Source organism: Dipteris shenzhenensis, chromosome 32 (genome assembly GCF_047967505.1).
Source record: "Dipteris shenzhenensis isolate YYH24624 ecotype China chromosome 32, Dip_SZ_1.0, whole genome shotgun sequence".
NCBI classification, from domain to species: domain Eukaryota; kingdom Viridiplantae; phylum Streptophyta; class Polypodiopsida; order Gleicheniales; family Dipteridaceae; genus Dipteris; species Dipteris shenzhenensis.
In genome coordinates, this window is record NC_141627.1 from 5,714,977 (window position 1) to 5,735,437 (window position 20,461).

A 20,461-nucleotide genomic window follows, 5' to 3' on the forward strand; every position below is an offset into this window, starting at 1 on the left:
CCTTAATTAAATCCCAAAATTTTTGGAAAAACTCTGTGATGAACCTGTCGGGGCTTAAGGACTTTTCTTTACCCCCATAACCAAGATTGTATCCCATAATTCCTCAACAGTGAATGGCCTAGCCAAGAGGGACCTTTACCCTTCCAAGATTCTATTAGAACAGTCTGAAAGAACCGTATTCAACTTTTCCTACCACCCTAGGTCCTTGTTACCTTTAGAGCTCACAATAAAACTTAACTCCTTGCAAAACGTTTCAGCAATACTCCAAAATTTAGTTAATAGGTTGCTGTCTTTATCTCTAACCTTGCCAACCATCTCCCTAGTATATTTCCTATGTATAGCATGGAAGAACATCTTAAATGGATAGTCACGGATTGAGAGCCAAAGGAGTCTACTTTTTACCTTGCATCCTCAGCCTTCTTTAGCTCTATTTGTTGCAAGGCAACCTCCACCTCCACCTTTGCCAACAAAGTACTTAACACACGATCTCGAGGGCTGGCATCCACCATAGCCTTAAGCGAGGTATAAGCACATTAAATGTTGTCTTCAAGGTGCTTTGGCTTTAGCTTTCTCCATTGCACCCCATTCTTTAGCCTTGATGTGTATGGCTTGAATGGACCTATCCTAATGACTATAAGGGTCAAGAGCTTTATTGGTTTCAGAAACCCAAGCTTTTCTGATCATCCTATGGAAATTTTTACAATTCAGGAGAGTCTATTATCGAACTTGAAAGGTACATCAAGAGATCTACCTACTTGACAAAGAATTGAGAAGAACCATTTGATGGGAGAATGATTCTGAGTACATGCCTCCAAAAGGAGACCTTAACCACCAACCTTCATCTAACACATAGACTCTATCAATCCTACTTGCTCTAAAATCATTACCCACTCTCCTGTTATTCCAAGAAAAGGTGCTTAGATTACCTTCAACAAGATCAACACAGTCAATTAACCCCAATGCTAGGACTAGATCCACCCAGGCATCCTTCTCATTGCCTGCAATTGATTGCCCACCATGTGAACGGTCTTCTAACTTTTCTATCATATTCCAATCACCACCCAAGATAATTCAAACCCTGAAGGGACTTCTTTAGCTTTGACCAATAGATAGTCCTTTCACATTGAGAGTTGGGAGTGTAAATACTAGCAACATGGAACACCAAGTTTTCAACCTTGACTTCTACACCAATGAACCAACCATTACTTTCCTTGCACACCTTTCGAGCACTCAAGGTGGACTTGATCAGAATGGCTAAGCAACCTTTCCCCCTTGAGGGAGAATTTGCAAAGACAGAGAAACCCAGCTTACTCAAAATGAACCACAAAGTGTCCGACTCCACACATTTGAGTTCTTGAAGCAAAATGATATTTGGATTGACCCTCTTAATGAACTTCACAGATCCGACTTGAATTTTCCTCCCACAACAGCCTCTCGGATTCCATGACATTATTCTCACCCCCTTCTTTGAGCCTCTTTGACTCCCTTTGAGAGTGCTCATTTTGGGACAGGACTCTGTAAGCATCCCTAAAAAAATTAAACCTATTTTCCTTACCACTACTGGTACCTCTAGCCAACTCCTTGAGTTTTTTTGGCATCCCTTTAGGGATCTTGCTGTTCCCTTTTGTGGAAGACTCTTGTAGAACTGTGGACTCTCTAGGCTTATCCTCCAGAAGTCTTTTCTTGTGAATGCATTTGGAATTTCTTCATCTTGTAGAAGAGGGTGATCAATTCTAGCCTCACTCCATGAGAGTTTGATAGGAGAAATCTGCACCTGGGGAGGATGGTGTTCCATAGCCACCTCCCTAGATGGAGCTAGAGTAATGGAAGAAGTCACCTGTTGGACCTATGGGTGATAGCCTTGTTTTGAAGGGCTTGGCCATGTCGTGAATGTAGAAAATCAGTTACCAACATTCTAGTACACTTCAAGGTAGTGATGAGAGTCAATCTCCATGATTCTAGGGAGGGCACATGTCTTTTGGACTCTCTACATAGTTGAGGATAGGAAACTTGCATGCTGCTAGTGATCACAAGGAGAAGCACTCATGAGGCAGTCTGGCGGCTGATGCTTATAATTGCTGAGCAGGTCAACATTTGGTGTGAGTTGTAAAAGTGTGTGTAGTGTGAGCCTTTGTGGCAATCTTGATGCATTATAATGAGCAAAAAGCTCAGTAGGAATGCGCTCTAATAGTTGATGAATTTAAGTGAAGTTTTAAGTTGATTCTTGTCTTGTCCCCTATTGATCCTTTAAAATTCTAATCAGTTAGCTATTTAAATTGCATGCAACACTGAACTTAGGCATAAAAGCCAACAATTAGAGTCAAGACCCTCTTCCTAAGCATAATGTGTGAACATTATCCTAGATTTGTACTTGTCCAAACAACCTTTAGACGTAAGCTTGGCTTTATGCATCGAGACCCTTTGCCTAAGCATAACCTTTGATCACTATCCTAGATTTGGTACTTGTGAAACTTCCATTAGACTTAAACTTTGATTTATATGCCCGCTTGATGCCAACCACATTCTATTTGAGAGGTCTATCTAACAAGCCCCATCTTGCCCATTTTTTAGGAAAAAAAAGTCCCATCTTGCCTAGATAATGGCCATAGCATGGATGCTCTTCCCTGATAGCATCCACACACATATTATATATCATTTAAATAGGGTTGATCTATATCAAAATGTATTACTAGAGATTTAGGACTCTAGAAGATATTTGGAAGCATAAGAGAAGATATCTTGTGTATCGTTTTCAACAAACAATGTATCTTTACCCTACCTCTACAATGATATCAACAACTCTTGACTTATCATATTTGCATCAATAATCAAATTTACATCAATAAATATATTTACGACTCATTCAGTAAATTAACTGAGAAATTAATTAATAATTTGTCAAAAATTCATTGATTGATAAAGTAATTAATTAATCTAGGAGAGGAAAGATAGGGAAGTATGAGGGGAGAGGGAATATGGGAGGGAGGAGAGAATGAGTGTGAAGGGGGGGGGGTATATATAGGAGGGAGGAGAACAATAAGGTGGGAGGAAATATAGGTTCACCAACCAACCAAAACCTTAACACTAATTTGGTAGAAGGACATAAAAATGTCCTAGGACACTTTTATGTCCTGTCAAATTAGCAACTTCCTAGAATTATTCAAAAGCATCGATAAGGTATTTTGGGGGGGTTTTAATTATTTGCCTTAATAGCTTATATGCTGAAAAAAACTTTGAATATATTATGGATTGGAAATTGCATCTGTTACTTTGAGTTCTACCTAAAGTTTTAAGGTCTACCTAACGCCGATATTTCAAGCTATTTTCTTAGGTTTTAGATAAAAAGGCCATACTTCTTACTTAGAATGAGTTTTCTTAGAGTTTGTAAGTCCTAGAGTTTAAGGATAACTATAACACATATGTTTATATTTCACTGGAGCAAGATTGGGAGCCAGTGCATATTGCGGAGGATTGGGATTCCTCATTAGTTGAGGCAATTGTGCTCTCATTGGAGTGGGTTGAGACGTGGCACTTGTGCATTAGGTGCTCGTGCCCGTTGTTTGTACACACTGGGATTCGCAGCTGTTGGTATTGTTGGGGCCGGGGTTGTGCTACCCTCATTGTTGGCTCTTTCCCACGACTTCCATAGGAAGAGCAGGGTATTCTCAATATGCAGGGTTCCGAGGCTTTTTGTCACCTATAGATATATCGGGGTTGTCATTTGTAGTATACATGTAGCTTAGGAGCTCGAGTTGTATTTCGGTGAGAGATGTAGGCTTAAGTGTGGTAAGCAAACATAGTGCATGCATGTGTAAAAGGAATGTGTATCATCATGGTTGAGGTAATGAAGGCTTCCTTGGAGCTATATCATCATATTCATTATGATCTATGGCCTTAAATGTAATTTTAGTGAATGCTGATGGCGAGTCAAAATTTGATCTTTTACAAATTCTTTGACATGTATAACAAGTTCCAAACTCAACCATACTTTGTATATGTCTTAAATAGGATATTATGGAGTAGCTTGAGTTTTTATGGGATCTAATGTCATGTAGAACACCAAATTCAAATCGTATATTGATTGTTCCTTATGTTGTAATTCATGCTAATTTCAAGATAAAAGGGTTAATGGATATCATAAGAACCTTCATATGTTTAAATTATACCTATAGAGTTCCTCTAATCATGAACGAGTGATACTAATTTAAAAAAGTTATATGCAGAACACTTATATACGTGATAATTCAAAACTATAAAAGTGAGATTTAATGCACAACCTGTTTTGGTAAGTTGATATTAGGAGCACTTCATCTCTTTTAGTTGTAGCCTTTATTGTGATGTGGTGACTTTCACTTATGATATAATATTGTTATACTTAAGATATGATGCTTTGTGGCTATTATGTGCAGTATATAAAGATGTTTAATTATGAAATGCGACTTATAATGCAACCTACTAGGCTGACCACTCTTGTTAATTGACAAATTAATCTTGCCAAAGGGATTTTTGAACAAATTTTTGTCATTCTTAGGTGTTTGATATACTTATAAACACTTTGTAGACAATTCTAGCTCCTTGAAATCAATTTTATTTTCAAGCATGCTAGATAAAGTTCCAAATCTGAGTACTGTCTGGGTGAAAGATTATGTTATCATACATTTGTGAGCATTTTGTAATCACATGTAATAGTTTTTTGTTCTCCTTATATTTTTAGATAATAGTCCTATGAGCCTACCTTAAGCTCAAGTGAGGAAATCACCAAAAAACACATCTACAATAAGTTGTGATTGTTTAGCCAAAACCTCAAAAGGACACATCTTTTTCCTTTCCAAAAAACTTTGTCTGCACAATTTGAGCCACTAAAGCATAGTTCATAATGTGATTCTATGACATTTGTTACCTACTAATGTTGTAATCTCTCTCTCTCTCTCATCTACCTCTCTCTAAGCCCTTAGCCTCTTGCCCTAGCCCCCTCCCACCCTTAGCCCAATCTACCTCTCTCTTAGCCACGAGCCCAGTGCCATTCTTAATCCATGAGAGTTTGTGAATGGCTCTCCCATATATATGAATGTCACAAAAGAGATTGGCACCAGTGCCATTCTAATATTAGAATGGCTCTGGTGCCAATCTCTTTTGTGACATTCATCACAAAGAGAAATCTCTAAGTTAACTAGATTGGCAACAGTGCCATTCCAAACATCCCTTTAGCTACTTCAACCTTCAGGCTATCCACAAACTCTCATGGCTTAAGAATGACACTAGAGCCAATCTCTTTTGTGATAGTCATCACAAAGAGAATGGCACAAGAGCCATTCTGTATCAGAATGGCACTAGTGCCATCCTCTCATGATGCACAAACTCTCATGGATTAAGAATGGCACTGGTGCCATTCTTTGTGCAATTCTCTTTTCTAACAGTCATCACAAAGAGGATTGCCCCCTGAAGATTAGATTTTAGAAAAATCTCCATGTTAACTATATTGCCATCAGTGCCATGCTAAGCATCCCTTTAGCTAAGAGATGACATAACTAGATTCACAGTAATGCCATTCTAAGCATGCCTTTAGCTACTTGAACCTTTAGGCTATGGTGAACCATCCACAAACTCTCATGGGTTAAGAATGGCAAAGGTGCCATTCTCTATGAGAATGGCACTGATGCTAATCTCTTTTGTGATAGCCATCACAAAGAGGATCACATCAGTGCTCATTCACAAACTCTCATGGATTAAGAATGGCATAGGTGCCATTGTTAATCCATGAGAGTTTGTGGATGGCTCTCTCATAGGTATGAATGTAACAAAAGAGATTGGCACCAGTGCCATTGGCTGTGGTGCCAATCTCTTTTGTGACATTCACTCTAAGTTAACTAGATTGGCAGCAGTGCCATAACTCTCATGGATTAAGAATGGCACAGGTGCCATTCTTAATCCATGAGAGTTTGTGGATGGCTCTCCCATAGGTATGAATGTCACAAAAGAGATTGGCACCAATGCCATTTGAATCTTAGAATGGCTCTAGTGCCAATCTCTTTTGTGACATTCATCACAAAGAGAAATCTCCAGGTTAACTAGATTGGCAGCAGTGCCATTCCAAACATCCCTTTAGCTACTTCAACCTTCAGGTTATGAGGGAGCCATCCACAAACTCTCATGGATTAAGAATGGCACTGGTGCCAATCTCATTTGTGCTTTGAACATAACTAGATTGGCAGCACTGCCATTCTAAATATCCCTTTAGCTGCTTCAACCTTGAGGCTACGAGGAAGCAGCCATCTACAAACTCTTATGGATTAACAATGGCACAGGTTCCATTCTCTATTAGAATGGCACTAGTGCCAATCTCTTTTGTGACAGTCATCACAAAGAGAAATCTGCAAGTTAACTAGACATCCCTTTAGCTAAGAGTTGGCATAACTAGATTGGCAGCAGTGCCATTCTAAACATCCATTTATCTACTTCAACCTTTAGGCTATGAGGGAGCCATCCACAAACCCTCATGGATTAAGAATGGCAGAGGTTCCAATCTCTTTTTTGACAGTCATCGCAAAGAGGATCACATTAGTGCCCACTGAAGAGTAGATTTTTTAGAAATCTCCATGTTAACTATATTGGCATCAGTGCCATGCTAAGCATCCCTTTAGCTAAGAGATGACATAGCCATGCCAAGAGGTGACAACTAGAATGGCAGTAGTGCCATTCTAAACATGCCTTTAGCTACTTGAACCTTTAGGCTATGGGGAGCCATCCACAAACTCTCATGAGCTAAGAATGGCAAAGGTGCCATTCTACTCATGCTAATCTCTTTTGTGATAGCCATCACAAAGAGGATCACATCAGTGCCCCTTAAAGTTTAGATTTTAGAGAAATCTCCATGTTAACTATATTGGCATCAATGCCATGGTAAACATCCCTTTAGCTAAGAGGTGACATAACTAGATTGGAAGAAGTGCCATTCTAAGCATCCCTCTTACTACTTCAACCTTAAGCCTATGGGGGAACCATCCGCAAACTCTCATGGATCAAGAATGGCACAGGTGCCATTCTCTATGAGAATAGTATCGGTGCTAATCTCTTTTGTGACAACCATCACCACATCACTACCCACTAAAGGTTAGATTTTAGAGAAATCTCCATGTTAACTATATTGGCATCAGTGCAAATCTCATTTGTGCTTTAAAATATCAATGTTAACTAGATTGGTAGCAGTGCCATGCCAAGATCCAAACACCCCTTTAGCTACTTAACCATTCAGGCTATGAGGGAGCCATCCACAAAATCTCATTGATTAAGAATGACAAAGGTGCCAATCTCTTTTGTGACAGTCATCATAAAGAGGATTGTTGAGATATCGAGCTCCACTCGTGATATGCCAAGGTGACCGTTGTGCATTTATGTCACCGACCTGATAGCTGTAGATGTGGTTGGTACACCGCCCATGAATAATAGCTGGATGACAGCTATCTTTATGTACTCTAGTAAGTGGCTTAGTTAGTATGCCACCTTAGTTAGCTGAGTTTGGTTTGAGACCCACATATAGGGTTCACCTATTCTTTTGTACTAAGTGAGTTCTTTTGGCTTTCACAACTAAGAAGAGGAAAACTATTTTCAGCCTCCACCTTTGTGTATATTCCCCCATTGTGTATGTGAGAAAGCTGCAAGTGAGACTCCTTCCTTCTCTCCCACTCTCTTCACATGGTATCAGAGCGCAGTTTGTGGTAAGGAGCTCGAGAAAGCAAACCAAGTTCGTGGTGTCCTAGTAAGAGGATCAGTGTTGCTTTCCTTTTTTTTTGAGTTTGGGAGCAAATCTCTGTAGGTAGCACAGCCGAAAAGTGCAAGAGTGCACTATCTCAGATTGGGATGCTCTTTGTAGTGTGGCGGGAGGGCAATATATGTTACGAGGCCATTTTGGGGCCCGTTTTGGTGGCAGAAGTTTTTCGCAGGCACTTAGAAAAGTGCCTTGTTTTTGCTATGCAGCCACTATTCTACAGATCGGTGAAAAGTTATCACAGAAATTACATCATATGCATGTGCACAAAGATATTGGGAGTGACAGAATCATTATTGTTGCTGTTGATGCATAATTGTCACTAAGAAGTGACTGTGTGGTCAAATACCACTTTCATCAATTTTGCAGATTTGCCCTTGTGAGGTAGAAGTTGTGTTTTTTTACAGTGACAGAATATTTTGCAGTGTTTTGTAATGGCATCTGATGCTCTTTCATAGATTGTCACTAAAAAGCTTGACAAGAACAACTTGCAAGCGTGGAAGTTTAGAATGATGATTTTCCTTAAGGGAAAAGGCTATTGGGAGTTCATTACTGGAGTTGAACAAGAACCAGTTATTCCTAATGTTCCCAATCAATAGGAGTTATAGGTATTTAAAGGCTAGCATGAGAGAGCCAGAAAAGTTATGTACTGGCTATCTATCAGTATTTCAGATTCTATGATTATGCATATTCAGGATGCAAGCATGCCAAAGGAGACGTGGGATACTTTGACAAAAATGTATAGCACAAATACGCAAGCCAGGAAAATGCAGCTCAAGTAGGAGTTGTATAAGGTGTAGAGAGAAAATATGAGCATCAATGACTACCACATGAAGGTGAAGAAGATTGTAGATGCACTTGCTTCTATTGGGTCACCAGTGGAAGATGATGATTTAGTTTCTATGACCTTGAATGGTCTAGGAAAGGATTATGCACAATTCTGGACATCCATTGCCAGCGTCCGTGAGAATTTTCCTGGTTTTGAGGAGTTGATTGCTCTTCTAATTTCTGAAGAGTAGAGAAATGGTGGTGCATCTTCTTCAAGAGGAACTTCAAAAGAAGCTGTCTTCTACTCAAATGCTGGAAGAGGTAGAGGCAGAGGTAGAGCAGGCCGATTTGGAGGCCATGGCAAAAATCAAAATATGTAGCAAATTCAAGAAAACCAGTCCTATGGAGGAGGACGTGGTAACTTTAGAGGCAGGGGGAGCCAAAAATGTCGTGGTGGATGGCAGAGAGGCCAAAATGCAAATAGAAATGTTAAATGCTACTATTGTGGTAAAATGGGTCATATGGTTAAAGACTGCTATAAAAAGTAGAATGACATCATGACTGGAAAATTGCAGCAAGGCAATTATGCATCCTCTAGTAGATAGGGTGATGACAAAAATGAGCATCTGTTTATGGTGCAACACATGACCAATTCTATGACAAGTGCAGAAGAAAGCAATGATGTGTGGTATGTTGACTCAAGTGCATCAAACCACATGACAGGTCATGCAGAATGGATGCAGGATGCAAGGAAAATGGAAAGACCAGAATTTGTGGAGACTGGTGATGATATTGCACATTCTATTATGCAAATTGGTAAAATTCCTTTGTCTATGCAGGATGGGAAAAAGAAATACCCATCATCTATTTCATGTCCTGGTTTTTGTTGGTCAAATGGTTGAGCAGGGCTTACAGGTCAGATTTAATCCTCATGGATGCTTTGTTGAGGATATGAAAAATAAAGGTTGCTTGATAGCAAAAGGGAAGAAGAAGGGTAGGATGTTTATGTTGGATGCAGACATGCTTGAATTGAGTGTAGCAATGTTTGCACATGGGACTGATGTAGTTGCAGATATTGATATCTGGCATAAATGCATTGGTCATGTTAATGTACAATGACTTATATTAATGCAGGCCCAAAATATTGTTGTAGGATTGCCTAAGTTCAAGGTTGCAGAAATGCATAAGGTATGTGAAGCGTTTCCTATCCCCATTAAGGAAGTCTTTCGGATAAAAAATGTGGATTTTGAGGTGCATGAGTCAACTATTACAAGCGCTAGCCACGGCTTATTTGCGCATGATTTCATTAAGAGAGGGACTACTATTCTCCATTACGGAGGTGACAAATATGTGTATCAAGATTGGAAAGAATTGTGTGAGGTTAGACCAAGGCTAAACAAGTACTCTATCCAAGAGGACCCTTATGCTTCTATGGAGGATATGGTGTACATTGTTGGTGATGTTCGGCATGGCAATGTGTGATGTTCGGCATGGCAATGTGGCTGGGTATATCAACAGCTATAGAAATATAAATTCAAAGCCAAATGTTTATTATGTATTTTCGCCTTATTTACCACCTTGGTCCATCTCCAAGAGGAGAGCGGATGCTGTAGAATATGGATTCATTTGTGTTGAAACCATAGATGATATATGTGTAAGAGAGGAGCTTCTTGCAATCTATGATTTTTGATACATGATATGTACTCATTTGAACATTCAATACTAGCCAATTCATTTTTTTCTTACAAGTTGTGGACTTGGGTCTTAACTTTTGTGTATGATTTTTGTTATCCGCTAGAGCTCTAGCTACTACAAACACTGAGAATTGGGATTTTCCCGAATTATCTAATACGGTCTTCAATGCAAATATGTTTCTTCTGCTAGAACTCTAAAATTCCAACCGATGGATGCAAAACGGGGAGTCAAACTTTGCAGTTTACCAATAATTAAAAAACATTAGGTAACTTAGTTCTTAGCCAAAATGCCACATGATACTTGTGTAGAAATGTGAAGAAATTTGCAATAGAGAAGAAAAACGTTGACACAAAGGTCTATAACTCGGAGAATCCTTCACCAAATCACAGAAGACTTTGCAAGTAGCAATATTGGCCTGTCCTCGATCCACTAGAATAGACAAATTTAGAAATGGTGTTTTGTGCAAGCAGGTCCGAACCATGGGTGTTCGAAATGTAGGAAGAATCCAAACTTTAAAATGCTTTCTCTGACTACTTTTTCTTACTTTTGCTCCTTCTCCTGGGCTGGTTCAAAGCTAAATGGAAGCTTGGGATTTCTTCGAAAGTGGAGGATAGAGTAATAAGCTCACAAATTGATTTCATATAGCAAGGGATGCCAGATTCACGAGATGAGTCTCAAATCGCCATTTTTGCTTCAAAGAACCTTCACAATGCTCAACACAGTCTACATCTAGCTGATGGTGACACCCATGAGGTTCTCTTGTGAGAAATCGGCTCACCTAGATAAAAAATTCATCACAGGCTCCAAAATTGCCCAAAAATTCGCTTTTTTCTTCAAAAACCACTCAAAGCTTGGAAAAACCACTCTAGAGACTTCCAAAACCCCCAACAGGCTTCCACAAGGTTCAAATATCACTCGGGCAGCTTAAATAGGCTTGCTCCATCCTCTTCAAAAGCTACAACAGTAGGATTTGGGCTCTAGGCACACACATGGGCTCAACTAGACCACCCGCACACTGATACTAGTTGAGAGATCTCAACAGTGGAAGCACAATGAAAGAAGGTGAGAGAGAGGGAGAGAGCCAAAAGGGAGAGCCACAAAAGTTTTGGTGGGTGTAGAACACCTAATCTTCTATATCATCCATATATATATATATGTGTTTGAGTATTGTACATAACCGAGGTTATGTACAATACTCAAACACATATATCATCCATATATATATATGTGTTTGAGTATTGTAGGGGTTAAAGGCATAGTGGCCTTTAACCCCTACAAGTGAATTGGACAATATCAGTCAAAATGGCACACAAGCATAGGTCTACTTTAGAGGGAGGGCACAACTAGAGTCAAGATACTAGACAAACACATAAGCTAAAGGGTACAAAGATTTGGATATATAAGGAGCTCACTTCCAGCTCCCACAAAGAAACTTTAAACCCACCCAAGTAAAGGAAGCACGCAAAGAAGGCAAATGGGTGATTCTATCAAGATGGGAAAGCATTGATTAGGGACTTGAAATCCAAACCCAAAGACTCCCAATCTTAAACATTTGTTACAAAGGCCACCTTATGATACTAAAAATCTAGCTCTGCCTTATAATAGCTCGGAAGAGCTGAGCCTTGTGTAGCCCCTCAAATATCTAGTTCTCTAGATGGAGTAAGTTACTTTTTGGTGTTTGTACTTTGCCTCAGAGACCAGTGAGGTCTTCCGCAGATGTTAATCTCTCTCTCTCTCTCTCTCTCTCTCTAAAATATACTAAATGCAACAAACTGAATTCTAGTGTAACTAAATGTACCTTGCATTATCACATCCATGATTTAGGAGCAGTTGCATCTTCAAGAGTAGCATGGTATGGCTCCAACCTACTTTGAGATCCTCTAATTGGGAAATGATAAAATTTTTACTTTCTTCATGTTGATTTCTATATTGATTCTAAAGTGCTAATCATCGTGCTAGTACCTAAATAAAGCATTTAAAAAAAGGTATACTTACTTCTACTCAATGTGGATGTCAGGTATGTAGACATTCATCAATTGCAACATCCATCGACAAAAATATTTTTGGATGCAATTTTAACAACAATACCTTTAGTTGTGATATCAATCGCTCACATTTTCATGAGATTGCAACCACTAGTTTAGGTGCCATTTCTTATTGCCACTATGAAATTAGCTATGTTTGAGCATGAGTTCAAGCTAGCATTCATGCCAAAAGTAACTGATGAAAGTATGGAGGGCCCTAGGTAGACGTGGATGGAGATTTGGATCTACAAACTTATGGGATTCCATCTAAGGGTATTTATGGTAAAGGACAAGGTAGTAGTGTAGCTGCTTGAGTGCATGTCGATGTTGTTTACTCAACCACATTTTGATACAAGTTTGAGCTATTTTTCATGTTAGATGTTATTGATATAGATATGGAAGGTCCTAGGCAAGCCACGAACCCAAAATTTCTTGGAGCATTGGAAAGATTGATGGGATTCAATTTGAGAGTATTTCTCTTCAAAACCATGCAAGCCAAGGACCAGTACCATGGACAACATCATCTTTGGCTCCCTAGAAAAAAATACTATAAGGGCTCAAGAAGCATCAAGGAAGAGGGATCAAAGAACAAAAATGAAACACAAGAAGAAGATAAGTGTAATTGAAACATCTAAGTCTACAATACCAAAAAATATTGTGCTATTTATACAAAGGAAATTAACACCCTTGGAAGATGGGTTATGAGGTAATATAACAAGTGCTTCATGAACCATGTATCACAAGATATATAGGGGTGTAGAATGTAAGTGTAGCATTGATTTCAAATCTAAAATAGTTACTACAAATCCTAAAGAATCCAAAATCTTGAGACTAATTGTTCACTAAAAGAAGTACTCTCTATTGCTTGTTGAATGCATTGTCAAGAGACAATGAAATAACCATTGGCTAGGTCTCTAGACTTTTAGATATATATCCAAAATATTTTCACAATCCCCAAGAAGTCTTGTCCTGCCATGAACTCAAAAAGAAGCTTCCACTAGATTTTTGCAAACATCAAGCTTCAAGGAGGATTTTCGTATTGTCACCTTTGTCAAAAATGTGTTTAGGTACAAAGCAATACATTTATCATCTAACCTATTTTCTTGATTCATTTTCATATTGTGCTTATATTTGCTTTGTATTGTGCTATCAAAATTCCTCATCTGCATATATGTGCTTTCCATTCTTCTTTCAAGCAATTGTCATGTCCTTATGTGTGCCTTCTATTGTGCTTTTAATCAGTTTTTGGTGCTTATATGTGCTGTCTGTTGTTCTTTCAAACAGTCATTTGAGCTTATATGTGCTTCTCGTTGTGCTTTTAAAAAGTCCTCATGTGCTTTTAAATACTTTCTATTGTGCATTCAATAATTTTCAATACTTAAATGTGCATTCAAACATTTTTCATATGCTTTTACAATTCCTCACGCACTTATATCTAATTTTTTTTGTGCTTTCAAAAAGTCTTTTTTGCTTATTTGTTCTTTTTGGTGTGCTTTCAAATAGTCTTCCATGCTTGTATGTTCCTCATGCGCTTATATGTACTTCCTATTGTCTTTCAAATAGCCTTATGTGTAATCTTCTATGCTTATAGGTGCTTCCTATTTTGTTCCAAACATTCAGGTCATCGTTTGCTTGGGTGTAGCCATTTTTTGTGAGGTTCAGGGAATTTTCTGTAAGGTATCTTGCATGATCCATAACTTATGCTTTGCTCAATAGAATTTGGAAAACTTTGTCTTGAAGTTGTAGTATACATTCCAAACTTGAACATGAGACAAAAAAATTATGGAATATCGATTTGAAATGAGACCATTAAAGCATTACAAGTGCATGCGAAACATTGTGAAGCATGCATCCTAAAGAGTATAGGAAATATAAATTTATTCAAATACATTAAAATTTTGTTTTGTATGTACATGCGACCAAGTTTTCATTCAAAAGTACACTATGTGATCTCCTCCTCAACCTAAGGAAACATTATGTGATCTTCTCCTCAACCCAAAGTACACTACGTGATCTTCTCCTCAACCCAAGGAAGCACCTAAATGAGGACATTAGGTATGGGTTAATGGGCCTCCAATGTTGTGCTAAAATTATGCACACCCATTTGAGGGCACGCTGCATAAATTTTTTTGATTTGTTGAAAACCAAAACGGATTGAAAATTTGGAATCCAAACTAGTGGGACTACTGCATGATGGTCTTAAAACATTGACAGTTGTTGATATTGGTCTATAGATTCACCCTAAAATGGAAGAAGTTGAAAATGTGCAATTTGTGCATGTCCAAAAATCTTTTAATAAATCCAACACTATTTAAAATTTTGAATTGTTTCTTTTTCCATGCACTTGCTTGCTATATGACTCATAAGCATGCCAAAAGTCTTTGCATTTCATAATACACAGCATCAAACTCGATAGCATGCCCTTTTGGCCTATTTGTGTTTTGAAGCATTTTAGGCCACATTGCACTTGTTTGGGATATCTAATTTTGATGATGTGTATTGCCAGAGGGGGAAACCCGACGGTTGAAAATTCTGCTACTCTCGTGAATTTTAAAATTTCACACCTCCCACCCATCGAATCTTGGAATATTAAGTACTTGCAATCTTCCCCCTTGCAAATGCCTTGCAACTTGTATGCACCTCGATGTGATCTTGCGCAGACTTTGGTTTGGCATTATTGTCTTTCAGGTAAGTTGTCTTCTTTGCTCACCTCACAAGCTAGCTTCTCTCTATTCTAGAGGGTCTATTTTGGACTGATCATTGCCATGGTGTCAATGGCAACATGCAGCTCGCCATGGCTTGCAAGGGAAGTAGACAGAGGTTGCGAGATAGGAAAGTTAAAAAGCTTGGTCAAGACACAAGGAATTTGTTGTGGGTCGAGGAAAGCAATGGCACGCTATCAAAATGGCAACAGAAGATAATTTTTCAACAGTACGAAGGGAACAACAATGAGAATAAAGAATACTCCTTGCAGAGCAGAAGCAGCTTGCAGTTTGCAGATGCACACATTCGATTATTACCATCGGAATGAAGAACACGAGCTATGGTGTCACGATTGGTAGGAGCATTCAAGGCAGCAACATCAAGCCATTCAAGTGAAGACTAATCTTGAGTCTTCACAAGCTTTAGCCTGCACCCTAAATTTCATAGAGTAACAACCCTACCAACACCTTGGGAGATGCACGCCCAAGAGGCGATGCTCTCTAACCTAAGAAATGGCCTACAAAAAGTGAAAGGGGTGCATAGCTTAGATCAAGTAGCTGTAAAGAGGGAAACATTAGCTATGTTGGTGTCCCTTAAAACAAAGTAGAAATCAGGCTTGGGCTGTGGTTGAATATAGAGCGGAAACAATGCACGATCATCTTGATCAAAGAAGTCTGTGGGCTTCAACATAATGCAAGAAAAGGGGAGACAGCCTAAGTGCGGAAGTCATTGCTAGAGTGATGATATTTTGGCATAAAAATATCAAAGTTTCTCCAAATAGAAAGGACTTCTATAAAAAGCAAGCAAGACGCAAGGTATTTGACAAGCACATCTTACACATGCTTGATCAACAAAGGTAAATTGTTGCCTAACCCATCCTGTGGTTCTTTATGATTGAGCTTTGGGATAGTTTACTTGTTTCATGTTTAAACTAGGCAAGCTTGGACTTAATGCGGTTGCCCTAAACCAGCCTCGAAACATCATGCAACCATGGCTGGTTCAGCTCAAACACCAGTTATGTGATTGTCTTGAACCAACGTGGTTGAACAAAAATTAACAACAGCAGTATATTTTGCAATAGAATGGTAATATAATGTTATTGTACTAAACTAGCTCGGTGGTTGGGCTATCATGCAACCATGGCTGGTTCAGCGTAAACACCATTATGTAATTGGCTTGTGTGGTTGAGTAAAAATTAACAACAATATATTTCACAACAGCAATATATTGTTATTTTACTAAACCATCTCGGTGGTTGGAACATCATGCAACTGTGGCTAGTTCAGCTCAATCACCAGTTTTGTGATTGTCTTGAACTAGCATGGTTGAATAGACACTAGTTGTTGACCGATCCGGTGCTTGAAATTATTATGTTTCTTAGTACTTAAATTAGTTAAATTTAACTACCTACTATTTGTGTCATCACGAAGACTAAAGCTTTATCACTAGAGGGCAAATCAATGGATGGACAGATTACATGTCTTCACGAAGATTGAAGCTTTGTTTTTGTCTAATATGCGAAGTTGAGACCGTCATGCTAAACTAGCCTGATAGTTGAAGTTGTGATTGTCTTAAACCAGCCTGTGGTTGAAATTGTGACCGTGTCCTAAACCACCTCAGTGGTTGAAATTGTAACTGTCCTAAACTAGCCCGGTGGTTGAAACTATGACTATCCTAAACTAATGTGTGGTGGTTGAAATTGTTTTGTTTTGCTAGTAGCTTGATTAGTTTAATTATTAGATTCATTATATGTGGTGGTATTAAACCAGCCCAGGGGTTGAAATTGTTTTGTTTTGCCGTAGGTTGATTAGTTTAGTTAGACCATGTCTTTGCACATACTCTATTTTGTTTTATTTTTCTCGTAGTAGTGCAAAAAGGGGTGCAAAAAGGGGGCTCATTGTACTATTGTTCCCGCATGTTGGGTTAGTAGTAGACGGAGCTGTATCTCAAGTTTATAGATTAGAATTCTAACATTTCAATTGGGCAGAGAAGCTTTTAGCATTGTAAGTCCTGGTACATAATGAAACTAAAAAACAAGAATGTTTGTTATCATAGAACTCAAAGACAGGAATGTTTGTTGTTGCAAAACACACATACGCTTTGACCTGGCCCCACAAGCTATGTATGACTTGAGATTTGGTCATGTTGGAGCATTGCCCATGGGGATCGATGCCCATGTTGAGAATACTTTCTGAGAGTTCTTGAGTGTTTTCATTGAGAGAGAAAGTGCAAGTTTGCTCAATAGTAAGATCCTACAAGACCCATCTACAAAGCAAAGGCTAGCTTTCCACCGACTCCACAGCCATCAACGTCATCATCTATGAGCAAGTAGCTCGTAACTTAGCTTCTCATGCCACCACCCATGCTCAGCCACCATAGCTCCATCAGCAAACCTTCTAGCTATGCTCACGCAGACCCACGACTAATGGATGGATGATTCACATGCTCCAAATCATAGGCTTCTCTTAACAGTTGATGCTCCAAAGCCTGCGCTAAGCTACTAGCATCTTCTACATCAACAACAGCCATGAGCTAGAGCTATAGGCGCCTCCACCATTAACATTAATGGGTAGCACAATAGCTGCGTCATGCCACCAATGAGCCAGCACGTCCTAAGTCCAATGAGCATGCATACAAAGGCTATTAATGTTCTCCTTCAACTCCTCCACTCGTTGCTCACTCTGTGCATCAGCTTCTCTTGTAGCTCCTACATCATCACTCTAGTTTTTGCAATATTCTCCCTTTTCAGTTTCTCCACCATCTGGTCTTTTTCAATGTTCAATACGTTCTGCATGTTGCAGAGCCGTTTGTAAAGAGCCTCCTTTTCGGCTCTCTGATCTTCAAGATTCTTTCACATCATTGCTAGCTCCTTCTCCATGATGTCCCCATCTGTTCTGACATTTCCAAGCCTATCTCAGAGCTGCTTGATGCGCTTCTTTGTTTCTTCTCTTCTATGCCTTTCCATGTTGACCATTTTTGTAGCGACCTTAGCTTGCTCTCATGCCAGCAAGGCCCTCACTTCAGTCTCCTGTACTTTGGCTTCTACACCCTCCCTGAGAATTTTCTCATGTATCGTTGCCTTTGCCGCATCTATGGCTTTCTCTTGAAGGGAAAAGTCACCTTTTGAGACATCTTCTTATCGTATTGCTAAAAAATCCCTTTGAGGGTAAATGTCATCAGATGCATTGCAACTCCAGCGGACTGAGTTGACAATTTGGATTTGCCATCCATGCAATTCTTCAAGTTGGTTATCATGCTCTCGGATATCGCCCTTGAGAAAGAGACATCACATTCTTTCAGTTACTCTACTACTGCTTGAACCTGCCAGAACTTCATGGCTCCTCTCATATCTAGAAAGAAGTGCATTGTCTTCTTCAACACATCTTGGAGGTCTGTTGGCAATGCTTAAAAATGGCTCATGATTATTTGGATGGCACACCGAGCCTCCAGTCACCACGGTGGCTTGAACTTTGTAATATATAAGATCCATGGCATTTGGCATTCAGCATTTGGCTACTTTGCTCTCATCTGACCCTGCTCTACTACTTTGCTCCATGCACCCTCCTCTAGCTCTCTTCTCCCCCTCCTCTACTTTGCTCCATGCTCCCTCCTCCAACTCTCATCCACTCATCTGCTCCCTTGCTTATCCGCTCCACTACTCACCCACTCTTTTCACTATGCCTATGTGACTACTATCACCCCTTAATGCAACATGATCCCAATCTTGTCTACCTTCTCGTATAAGGTCATTGTGTTGCACTTTTTAGGACTTGAAATGCTCGCTCTTGTGGAATCTCTTCGTTCCCTCAATCGATTCCCCCATATCTACATGTCACCACCTTGAATGTCATGCATACCGCGGTGCTCTATGGATTCCCTGAAGACGTTGATGAAGGGCTAAGGATTTTCAGACAGAGTACTCTCGTCTTGATGGGAGGGCCGTATTTTGAGTCCTACATTTGTGCGATGTGCACGGTCTTCGGCCTCTCCATCGGCTCCCCAAAAAATTCGAATGCAACAAGCTAGGCTAGAGGCAATATTGAGTTGTACCCATATCCTCTTGCCATCAGCAAATCGGCAATACTAAGATGTACAAATATTCTCTTGCTCAACGAGGCTCATAACCACTTAGCAATGGTTGGATGTAATCTCGTGGCCTCCAAGGATCTCAATGATCTTTTGGCTCACTGGATGTAATCTTTTGGCCTCTAAGGCTCTCAGCAATTGCTAAGTTTTTATAAATGTAAGATCTTTTGTTCAATTTTGCTCCATGAGGCTCTCAGTATAAATTGTTAATTTTTGCTTCATGAGGCTCTCAGTATAGATTGTTGTTAATTTTTATATAACCTGTTATTGGGCGTAGATGTAATCTCTTTTGCTCAATTTTTAGTCGATGAATTATATTCGATTATCTAGATGGCACCACCGGGCCTCCAGTCACCGCGGTAGCTTGGAATACTTTTACCCTCATGTAGGATTTATTGCAACAAGGACTCAAATACCCGTAAAGTAGGACTACATTTTCTTTGGTTTAGATCCAAAATAGCGCCAAAATAGCTCCAACAACCCACCGTGATGGTTGGATGGAGATACAACTAGAAAAATACAATTATATTTTTAGAAAATGTAATTGACAATATGGCCCTTAAGGGGTCCCCTCTAAGGGCAAGGATCATATCGACATGCATTATACAATATCCAGGAAGCCATTGGACAAATATGGCATGTCGATATGGCCCTTGTCCCTAAGGGGGACCCCTCAAGGGCCATATTGACAATTGCATTTTTCTTGGTTGTACAAGCAAATATATTTTCCATGCTGCACTAATATATAACTCCAAGAACCAGCGCAGTGGTTGTCATAGGTCTCCTTCTATTTGCCAACATGGTAGTTGTCATAGATCTCCTTCTGTAATAAGTAAAAATAGGTAACTCCATAACTCCAAGAACTAGCGCGTTGGTAGCTCCAAGAAAACGGTCTTGAATTTTCATGATCTGGATTAGCGCGCTGCCCAGTGACAAGTGGCAAAGATGTGGCAAAAGATTGGGCGATGAGAGGTGGTCATGCCAAGGACTGCGTTACACGAAGCAGGGCAGAGCTGCACGATGTAGTCTGGCCAAAGACTGTGCTGCCTAAAGCAAGGAAGAGCTGAGCTCTGCAGTGTTCAGAATGATAGATTGCAGTGTTCGGAATGATAGATTGTGTCTCATCATTACGCTAAGAACCAGCACGGTGGTCGCTCTAAGTCAACCTTGAATTTTCATGATCTGCATGGACACGCTGCTCGTTGATAGATGGCAAAGTTGTGGCAAAAGGTTGCGCGATGACAGGTGGTCAGGCCAGAGACTGCACTACGCTAAGCAGTGCAGAGATGCACGATGTAGTCAGGCGAGAGACTGCGTTGCATGAAGCAAGGTAGATCTGTCGTGAGTCGAGCTTTGCGGTGTTCAGAATGATAGATTGCATCTCATTATCATGCTAATGCGGCATCGTGATGTCAAGAAA